We start from the raw sequence: 11236 nt of genomic DNA on the forward strand, positions 1-11236 counted from the left end.
TTTTGAGAAATGTTCACAGGTATGATATGATATGGGACATTGTTTCTTTGTCCTAGTCAGCTTTTGCTGAGCCTGTATGGATGCACCATTTGGAAACTCTGTATCTTTCATGGAAGATGACTGGATTTCTTCCATTCTTGGGGATCACACTTCTGGAAGTTTACTCCACGGACATTCTTACATCACCCTCTCAGTGGCAGATCAGCTCTTCTCTTTATGAACCATTGTTCCAAGTCCAAGTTAGAAAGCTTGCTTTTGGTTTTCTTCCTTCCTTCCTTCCTTCCTTCCTTCCTTCCTTCCTTCCTTCCTTTCTCTTCTTTCTTTCTTTCTCTTCTTTCCTTCTTCTTTTTTTTTTTTTTTTTTTTTTTTTTTTTTTTTTTTTTTTTTTTTTTTTTTTTTTTGGTTTTTCAAGACAGGGTTTCTCTGTGTAGCCCTGGCTGTCCTGGAACTCACTCTATAGACCAGGCTGGCCTCGAACTCAGAAATCCGCCTGCCTCTGCCTCCCAAGTGCTGGGATTAGAGGCGTGCTTTGGTATTCTCAGATGAGATCTGAATACACAGACTAACTGACTTTACTGATGTTGCTCTGCCTCCACTGCCAGAGTTCTGGGGTTACAGGCATGCACCCTCAAGCCCTGCTACATAAGATTTTGGTTTTAAGGACACAAGGTCTCAGCAGTCCAGCATAGCTTTGAACTTGCTCTACACCCAAGGCTGGCCTGAACTGTTGACCCTCCTGCTGCACCTCCCAAGTACTAGAACTATAAACATGTGCTATTGCATCTGTTTGGTTGCTACATAGTGTTACATTATTCTTATTGATTGATCGATTTTCATTGTATGGGGTGGGGGAGTGTAGTGTGTGTGGGATTGTGCACAAGTCGAGAACGGAGAGGAGGTGCCAAATGCCCTCCTCTGTTACTCTCTGCTGTGTTTCTTTGAGGCAAGCTGTCTCTCCCCGAAGCTGGAGCCTGAGTTCTTTTGGCTAGGCTGTAGGGCAGGAAGCCTCAGCGATCCTCCTGTCTTATTTGCTTCGGTTACTGTCATGTGTGGGACCAAGCCTGGCTTGTTATTATGTGGATTCTGGGATCCAAACGCTTGTCCCTGACTGGCATTGCCCTTGCTACGTAGCCTGCCTTGGCTTTGAACTCATTCTCTAGCTTCTACCTTCCCAGTGCTACCATTACAAGCATGCATTTACCTTCTAAATGAAACTTGCTTTTAAGAAGATTCAGGTACCCTACCGCCATACCACCCTGAACGTGGCCAATCTCATCTGATCTTGGAAGCTAAGCAGGGTCCGGCCTGGTTAGTACTTGGATGGGAGACCTCCTGGGAGTACCAGGGGCTGTAGGCTTAAAAAAAAAAAAAAAGGAAGAAGAAGATTCAGGTAAACCCAGTAAAGTAAAGGTGTGGTGTTATTATGAGAACTTTCACTATAATTATGGTAGTAAATCAGGGATTTGGGATGAACCCAATTTTTTGTTCATTTGTTTTGTTTTTGAGACAAGGACTCACTATATAGCTCTGGCTGTCCTGAAACTTACAACATAGACAAGGTTGACTCAAATTCACAGAGATTGATCTGCCCCTTCCTCCCCAGGGCTAGGATTAACCCAACTTTTTTTCTTTTTGTTGTTTGTTGTTGTTGTTTGTTTTTCAAGACAGGGTTTCTCTGTATAGCCCTAACTGTCCTGGAACTCATTCTGTAAACCAGGCTGGCCTCGAACTCAGAAATCCACCTGCCTCTGCTTCCCAAGTGCTGGGATTAAAGGCATGGGCCACCACTGCCCGGAAACCCAATTTTAAAGAGCTCTAAATCAGGAGGGCATTTTGTGTTGCTCTCCCTGAGGGCTAACTGGTCATAACTTCAGGTTTGCTACATCATCTATGAAAGTGTCTGATTCTACATTTAAGTCATATACATATATCGCATTAATGAATGGGGGGGGTCAGTAACGGTATGATGTTTCAGTTGGAGAGACTGCCATGTCCAAATCCTAGAGCATCCTGGTTCTCCCAAGAGCAAGGGCAAGAAAAACAAGAACGAGAGAGAGCAGGAATTTGCCCGGTTCTTTTCTTCACGTCTGTAATTCGGGGTGCCAGCCTGCAAAAATTTGGTTGGCTTTGTGTCCAAGGTATAAAAAACATTTGGGAATGCAATCTTGTGCTTCTCTGTAGTCAGTTAGTGATGGCTTTAGTCAAGTTAGACCATGTTTTAAAAATCAATTGCAATTTTTCTTTAAAAAGAGCTTTTTATTTTTATTTTTAATTATGTGCAGGGGGAATGATGGGGGGGGGTGTTGTATGTAGATTCTATGGAGTCCAGAGACTTTGGCTCCTCTGGAGCTGGAGTTAACAATAGTTGTGACATAGGTGCTGGGAATCAAACGCTGGCCCTCTGGTAGAGCCGCTTCTATTCTTTTTTTTTTTTTTTTTAACTTTTTACTGATTCTTTGTGAATTTCTCACCATACACCCCACTCAACTCCACACCCCTCCCATATCTGTCCTCCCCACTTATAACATCCCCCAAAACACAACAACAACAACATCTCACATGGAAGCTGCAGTGTGTCCCACAGTATATACCCTTTTACCCAAACAGCTTTACTTGCAAATGTTCATTGCAATGAGCCCTGTTCCAGGTCTCTGGCTTTGCTCATTATCAACACGGGGACGGAGACTCCCACAGGGTATCCTGTCGCTGCTCTGTGTCATGGAGATCCTGCAGGTTTGGTTTTACAGGACTGGCCCCTCAACAGGCTGGAAAGTTCATCCATGGGTTCGATGTTGGGGTGGGCCAACTCAAAGCCCTAGATCTGGGGCTGGGTGGTAGCCATAGTGACCACCCCACCGGCTCTCCTGCCCCACGCAAAACGACTTTAGGGAGACTGCAGGCTGATTATTGTTCATTCTGACCCTAGATGCTAGCTAAGCCCAGCGTTTTGTAGTTAATTAGAATATAACACAATGTGACTCTGTATCTTACATACTATCTAACATACAATCTGCTTTCAGAGTCAATATGATATACTTAAGTGCTCAGAATTAGTACAAAGTAGTCCACCTGGAAAAAAATCTTAAGAAAAAGGCTTATTTCTCAGAAATTCCAGATATGCCCAGGAGCAGAACTAATGGCTACATACAGTGCTTCCACAGGGAAATAATGGTTTTATAATTTACTAATTAATGGAAAGTTTTAAGAAATGGTTTGACATGTTTTCAATGACAAATTTTCCTAGCTGGGGAAAAAAAAAAAAAAAGAACTTTAAAGGTCTGAAGCCATTATATCTGGGTTTAAGATGGAAGTGTCAAGCTTGGCCGCTGAGCTCAGGCGGGAAGTTTTTCCCAGCCTGTCCGAGGCTGTGGCTTCTAGACTTAGTGCCACAAAACCAAAAAACAAACAAGAAAGAACAGAACCCAACTTCACAATCTAACTAGCCCTTTATTGATCGAGTTAGCACCCATCATTTAATGTCTTGAGTTTCTATTTCTTCGTCCACAAAATAGAGTCCATAATTAGTTCCTGGGATCCTAGAAGGACTAAGGGAATTGAGGCACACTGCAAACCCAAGATAATAGATGTTCGGGACGTACTGTATCTAACTGCCTGACGGAGCTGCACTGTCTGTCACATTGCCTGGTACACTGATGCCTAGCAAGGACTCAGCTGGGCAGCTTGGGCCACTTCCTGGCACGCTCCCCTAACCAGCTACGTCACCAGAGCAAGCTGCTGGCATGCTCTGTGCTTTTGTCTCCTTATCTGTGGACAAGCTCTATAGAAGCCCCTCCTCAGAGACTAGTCTTGACACGGCGTTTATTTTTACAGCTAGCATTACACAGAGAGCATGTGGCTTATTGTATCGGCACATCTCTGACTTCTTGTATTTATCCTGACAGCCATGGTCAACACTGGGCTCCTGATAAGCAGGATTCTTTGCCTTGCGTGCAGGGGTGTAGTGAAGAGATCGAAGAAGTAGGGGAGACCACAATTCTCTCTGCTCCACACCTCTCTCTCTTTTTGTTTGTTCTCCAGCAAGGTGGTGGCTCACAATTTCCATCCCAGCACAGAGGCAGTGGCAGATGGATACCTGTGAGTTCTAGGCCAGCCTCATAAAACAAGTTCCAGGGCAGCCAGGGCTACATAAAGAGACCCTGTCTTTAAAAAAAGTTGTCCAAGGGTTGGTGAGATGGCTCAGTGGTTAAGAGCACTGGCTGCCCTTCCAAAGGTCCTGAGTTCAAATCCCAGCAACCACATGGTGGCTCACAACCATCCGTAATGAGATCTGATGCCCTCTTCTGGAGTGTCTGAAGACAGCTACAGTGTACTTACATATAATAAATAAATAGATCTTAAAAAAAAAAAAGTTGTCCATATACAGTCTGGTCTGGCCTTGACCTTGAAGGGATGCTCTTGCCTCAGCCTCTCATGTACTGCCATTCTGCCATTCCGAGTGTGCTCTGCTGTGCCCAGGGCTTCGCTAGACTCTGATTGTTTTATAGATCTCAGCCCTGGACACAGCAAGAGAGAAGCATAGACATATATGCTGGGCAGGGTAGTGCATGCCTTTAATTGCAGCAGTCCGCGAGTTCAAGGCCAGCCTACTATACATAATGTGTTCCAGGTCAGCTGCAGATACGTAGTGGGACCTCATATCAAATAAAAATAAAAATTGAAAAGGAACCAAAAACATTCTATTTCTCTAGCGTATCTATCTACCCTGGCTCAGTCACTATTGTAATGAACTTTAGTATATTTTTGTTACATTGTAAATGGTGTTTATGGTGGAGATCAAAGTATAACATTAAAAGGGATCTTTAAAAGGAAGAAGTATAGGGCTGGAGAGATGGCTTGGTAGTTAAGAGCGCTGACTGCTCTTCCAGAGGTCCTGAGTTCAATTCCCAACAACCACATGGTGGCTCCCAACCATCTGTAATGGGATCTGATGCCTTCTTCTGATATGTCTGAAGACAGCTGCAGTCTATTCATATACATAAAATAAATAAGCAATTCTTTTAAAAAAAGATGAACTCTAAAGCCGAGTGGTGGTAGTGATGCCTTTAATCTCAGCACTTGGGAGGCAGAGCCAACAGATCTCTCTGCTTCAGGACAGCCTAGGCTATGGAATGAGTTCCAGAACAGCCAGGGCTAAGTCCTGTCTCAAAGAAAAAGAAAAAGGAAGAAAGAGAAGGAAATATAAATCAGCTAATAGTGTAGACAGCTAACAATAAGATGCCAATTGTTGCAAAACCTGCTCTGGTCTTGTCATTTCCTGCTAGACTTATTTGTCTCGATCCAGAGTATGGACAGATGACACTGCTGTTTGCATTAGATTTTCTTCTCTTTGCCAGTTGACATTTCGGTAGCCCCATTCCTGAGATACAGCTTTATAACTTTATTAGTAGATTAGTAGTGGTTCTGAGGGCTCACCATCAAGTGGGCAAGTGATAACCACTCTCTATTGGAAAAAATGTCCACCCTTTACATACTATGCAAGAACTCTATATATGAATAATATATACAATATATACACATTATATATATACACACATATATATGTACAACTTATTAAAAAATAGGTTAGACCAGCACTCGGGAGGCAGAGATAAGGGGATTTCCATGAATTCAAGGCCAACCTAGTCTACATGGTAAGTTCCAGGACAGCCCAAGCTAGATAGGGAGACCCTGTCTCAAAACAAAAAATTAGGGTAGACAAGCATAGTGTTCCACACCTGTAAACCAGCTTGTCAGGAGATGTTCAGGCTCGGGGATGGCTCGAGTCCAGGGATTCAGACCATCCTGGGCAACACTGCAGATGTCATCTCAATACAAAGGGAAGGAAAGAAACAAAGGAGCTAAAACTATTAGGACAGGAAGAGAAGGCAGGAGTATTTGATTGCCTAAGAGCTGTGAAATCCTATAATTTTATTTTGCAATAGACTTTTATCATACGTGCTTTATTAAACATTCCTATTTCTAACCTCAAGAGAAAATGTGTTGTGCGATAGGCGGTGCGGAGGCTACTTACCCTATTGTCTACTTTTGTGTATGTAAATTTTTCTCTAAATCAAAGGCTTTTAAAAATGGAATTTGCTCAGCAATGAGATTTTTCCAGCACCCCTGGGAACAGCACGAAATGCCTCTTGCTGAACATGCATGGCTGAGGGAACCGTGGGGGAGTCCCTGTCCCTGAGAGGCTTTGCTTGGGAGGTGGCTGACCCAGCAGGCCCACGAGGAGAGAGGGACACAGCTGCAGGCCCTGTTTGGGCATCTGGGCCACTGGTAAGGGCTCTTCTCTGGGAAGGACAGAGAAGGTGTGGCAGACAGGCTACAACCTTCCCATGGCTGTGGTCAGAACTAGGTGGGGTTCATATCTCCTTGCCCTATCAGGCCAAAGTCCTTGGGTCTGCTGATGGGTCCTGTGACAGTCTAGTCACCAGAGTTAGATGCTCACGTGAGCATCATGACAGCATTCAGAGACCAAGGCATTTTGCTGTGGTAACCCCAGGAAGCCAGTCTCCCCTCTGTGGTCCCATGTGACACACACCCAGGTCCAGCCTCTTGGTCTTGTGGTTGGATGTCCACTAGGTTGGTTTTGGGTTATTGTTTTGTTGAGGTAGCTAGTCTCCTTCTTCTGTCAGTGACTGGCTGTTTGCTCCAGGCCTCAGACAGCACAATGGTGGTGTGAGGCCTATTCTTGTTCAAATACCAGGATTTCAGGTGACAAGTGAAACAGGACACAGCTCTGTAAGAGCCAACTGACCAAGGTTCAGCTAATGGAGTGCTTACACAGTGTCTTTTCCTGCTTAGCTGTCTGTGGCTCAGGGGTTAAGAACACTTGCTTTTCTTCCAAGGGACCTGGGTTCATCTCCCAGCGTCCACACAGTGGCTCATAATTGTCTCTAGCTCCAGGGGAATCTAACATCTTCCTCTGGCTTTCTTGCAAGGTACAAACATAGTGTGCATACATAGATTCAGAAATGTATACGTATACATTAAATGAATAGATAAGTAAGCCTTTAAAAAAAAAAACACATGTTTTCTGAGTAGGCAAATAAAAGTGTTCCTTAAATATGCTATAACACTAATAGGTTAGGGCCTTAGAATACAGAGAAAGGATCAGCATGTGTGGATAAGAGTAATAAAGATTCCTACAGGAAGCCAGGCAGTGGTGGCGCACACCTTTAATCCCAGCACTTGGGAGGCAGAGGCAGGCGGATTTCTGAGTTTGAGGCCAGCCTGGTCTACAGAGTGAGTTCCAGGACAGCCAGGGATACACAGAGAAACCCTGTCTTGGGAAAAGAAAAAAAAAGATTCCTACAGGAGTTAGTCTTAGAAGCTGAGAGGCATGGAGGAGATTGCTTCCACGTTCGAGTACAGGATTCTCTCCACTGATGATATTGGATGACTCCACTCGGGGGTCCTAACCTTTCTGTGTCTCAGTCCATCTCCAGAGTGGACTACCAGCCTTATCAGGAGAGGGGAGCATGGCCAACAGGCAGATCTCTGTGAGTCTGGGGTGCACAGGACCTGTGTTGGGTGGGTGGGAGTTAATATGCAGGTGGTGGTGGCGCAGGCCTTTGATCCCAGCACTTAGGGGGCAGAGGCAGGTGGATCTCTGAGTTTGAGGCCAGCCTGGTCTACAGATCGAGTTCCAGGACAGCCAGGGATACACAGAGAAACCCTGTCTTAGAACAAAACAAGAACAAGAACAAGAACAAGGGCTGGTGAGATGGCTCAGTGGTTAAGAATACTCACTGCTCTTCCAAAAGGTCCTAGGTTTAATTCCCAGCAACTACATGGTGGCTCACAAACATCTCTAATGAGATCTGGTGCCCTCTTCTGGCCTGCAGGCATACACACACACACACACACACACACACACGCAGAATACTGTATATATAATAAATAAATCTTTTTCAAAAAATTCCCAAATAATAGACCCAGACTAAATTATAACTATGGACAAGTGAGAGAAAACTTGATCCTGATACAAGACAAGCACCACAACAGGGAGGAAGAAAAAAAAAAACCAGTAACAGGTCATTATTACAGTAAAAACTGGTGTTACTGTTTAAAAAGTCAGTTTGGAAACACTAGGGATGGGAAATAAAAAGACTTGCAGTTGGGTGTGAGGTAGCCTAGGTGACCAGGAGGCAGAAGGCCAGAGCTCTGTCCAAAGCCTGTACCTGCAGGGCACATGTAGGCATCTGTTGCCTTTTCTACATACTCTAAATTGTAGGTAAAAACCGTTGTGAAAAGTTTCCACCTATTCCAGGCAGGAGGGCCACCCCAGACAAGGAGCCAGATATAAGCTTACCAATAGAGCTGCAGCTGCCTTCAGCTGATGGCTGGCAGACCCTGCCAAGGTCAGGATCAGCAACAGTGGCCAAGGCTAGCTGTTAACAGGCCAGCCAAGGTCATCACCTATGGAGCAGGGACTTCAAAGCATGGCCACGCCCCTAACTTGGTGAGCAGTGTGTGAGCTGCTTGTGACCACCTTACTGCTTGGGTGAGGGAGCTGGGCACAGACGGAAAACCCCCTCTGTACACACACACACAGCTCAGGGACAGCTCCCTTTAGGGGCTCCTCCCACAGGATGCTAATCAGACCTTCCAGGCACCTTCTTCTGAAGGCCTCTTTCTGGAATAAGTTCTTTTACATTTTTGCTTTTTTACTTTGTTGTTGTTGTTGTTGTTGTTTTTGTTTTTTTGAGACAGGGTTTCTCTGTGTAGCCCTGGCTGTCCTGGAACTCACTCTGTAGACCAGGCTGGCCTCCAACTCAGAAATCCACCTGCCTCTGCCTCCCAAGTGCTGGGATTAAAGGCGTGTGCCACCACAGCCCTGCTTTTTTACTTTTAAAATTAAAATATCACTAGATCACTTTCTGGTTCCCTTCCCTTCTTCCAGCCCCTCCCCAGTCTTTTCTGTCCAACTCCTTCCGTGTCTGTCTCCCCACTACTCTCAAATTGATAACCTCTCCTTCCCCAATCATTATTGTTCCACGGATAGATATATGTAACGTGTGCAAAAAGGAATGAATACAACCCGCTGAGTCCGTTTTGTTGTTTGTGTGTGTATGGTTTGGAGGCCCACTTTGTATTGGATTATTGATTAGGGAGCTCGCCCATAGGCTAGTAGCTCCTCCTCTCTCAGCACTCAGCCGTCGTCTGTAGCTCCTCGTCCAGGGGTGTGACCCCACAGGATGCTCCCTTTCTTGTGTGTGTGTGTCAGCCTGTTTATTGATGTCGCCACGGCTTCCGCGTTGTTTGTGCAGCCATTTCCATGAAAGACGGTTTCACAGCAGAGTTCCTGGTAACCTGACTCTTATTAGCTCTTCTGAGATGTCCCTCAGCAGCCAGCGGATGCAGGAGTCACGATGTAGATGTATCTATTGGAGCCGGGTTCCCACAATCTGTTCATCTCCACGCTGTGTCCAGCTGTGGCTTTCTGGGATGGTCTCTATTGGTTGTCACGGTCTCTTCTTTGATGAGGGGTGGTAGCCACACTTCTCTGTGGGTATGAAGATAAAATTTAAGATGTGGTACTCTAAGCTTTCTGTATAGTAAAAGATTTTAGAAATTTACCCTTTGTTGTCCCGAATTTCACTCTTCGAATTTTCCAGACGAGGTCCTGGAGCCTGCCTCGGTGGAGGCTTTAGTGACCAGCAAACAACTAGAAACTCCAGTCCCTGAGTCATGGACCTCCGTGTATTTCTGCTTCAGGATTAACAATAACGTGGGGCTGATGAGATGGCTCAGCTGGTAAGAGCACCGACTGCTCTTCCTAGAGGTCCTGAGTTCAAATCCCAGCAATTACATGGTGGCTCACAACCATCTGTAATGAGATCTGACACCCTCTTCTGGTGTGTCTGAAGACAGCTACAGGGTACTTACCTATAATAATAAATAAATCTTTTAAAAAAAAGGAATTAACAATAATGAACACAGTTATTAGCAATATTTATTGAATATTTATTCCACACCAGGATCTGTTTTAATCGTCTGTGTATGTTAATGTCTGGATCGTGACAGATCTGTCTCACAAACGAGGAACAAGAGGCTACAGATTTTCATTTTATTGGAAAATATGGGCTGGAAAGGTGGCTTAGTGGGTAAATTGCAACACAAGTATAGGTCAGGAGTCAGAGGTCAGGCACCCACATAGATAGTAAATGCTGGGAAGCTATGATGGCCTGTACCTGAAACCCCAGCACTTGGGGAGCAGAGACAGGTGATCCCTGGAGCAGACTGGCTGAATCAGTGAGCTATGGGTTCCTGAGAGAGACTGGGCCTCAACACACATGGGAGGAGAGCAAGTGGGGAAGGGAGCGGATGTCGGCCTCTGGCAGCACCAACCGTTAGTGCAGTTTGCACAGGCACCCCACCCATGCATCCAATGTGTCAATACAGGGACTTACTCCATGCACACATCTACACAAAAGTATAATGCCATCAAGGACATATCTTTAACTCTAAAAAGACTTACTTTTTTCTCATTTTTATGTGTGTGTGTGTATGTGTGTGTGTGTGTGTATGTGTGTGTGTGTGTGAGAGAGAGAGAGAGAGAGAGAGAGAGAGAGAAAGAGAGGGAGAGAGAGAGAGAGAGAAAGAGAGGGAGAGAGAGAGAGAGAGAGAGAGAGAGAGATTTCACATGCACCTGCTGTAAGTGCTATAACACAGGTCCTCTGTAAGAACAGTGAGTGCTCTTCACTGCTGAGTCATTTCTCTAGTCCCCAAAGATTACCCCCCCTTTTAATTAGATATTTTCTTTATTTACATTTCAAATGTTCTCCCCTTTCCTGGTTTCCCCTCCCCCCCCCAAAAAAACCCTATTCCCTCCCCTCTCCCCTGCTCACCAACCCACCCTCTCCCGCTTCCTGGCCCTGGCATTCCCTTACTCTGGGGCATAGAGCCTTCACAGGACCAAGGGCCTCTCCTATTGACCGACTAGGCTATCCTCTGCTACATATGCTGCTGGAGCCATGAGTCCCACCATGTGTACTCTTTGGTTGGTGGTTTAGTCCCTGGGAGCTCTGAGGGTACTAGTTAGTTCATATCGTTGTTCCTCCTATGGGGCTGCAAACCCTTTTCATTTCCTTGGCTTCTTTCTCTAGTTCCTTTGTCAGGGACCCTGTGCTCAGTCCAATGGATGGCTGTGAGCATCCACTTCTGTATTAGTTGGGCACTGGCAGAGCCTCTCAGGAGACAGCTATATCAGGCTCCTGTCAGC

At 45.3% G+C, this 11236-nt stretch overlaps 1 protein-coding gene and 1 pseudogene across 4 annotated transcripts in view; both read left to right on the top strand.

The window, feature by feature from the left end:
* Window positions 1-11236, top strand: part of Lemd1 (LEM domain containing 1) — a 32567-nt gene that overhangs the window by 18218 nt on the left and 3113 nt on the right. The gene's annotated exons all lie outside the window — the stretch shown is intronic.
* On the top strand, window positions 1239-1357 carry LOC116072002 (annotated as a pseudogene).

The sequence above is a fragment of the Mastomys coucha genome, unplaced genomic scaffold (genome assembly GCF_008632895.1).
Source record: "Mastomys coucha isolate ucsf_1 unplaced genomic scaffold, UCSF_Mcou_1 pScaffold1, whole genome shotgun sequence".
NCBI classification, from domain to species: Eukaryota; Metazoa; Chordata; class Mammalia; order Rodentia; family Muridae; genus Mastomys; species Mastomys coucha.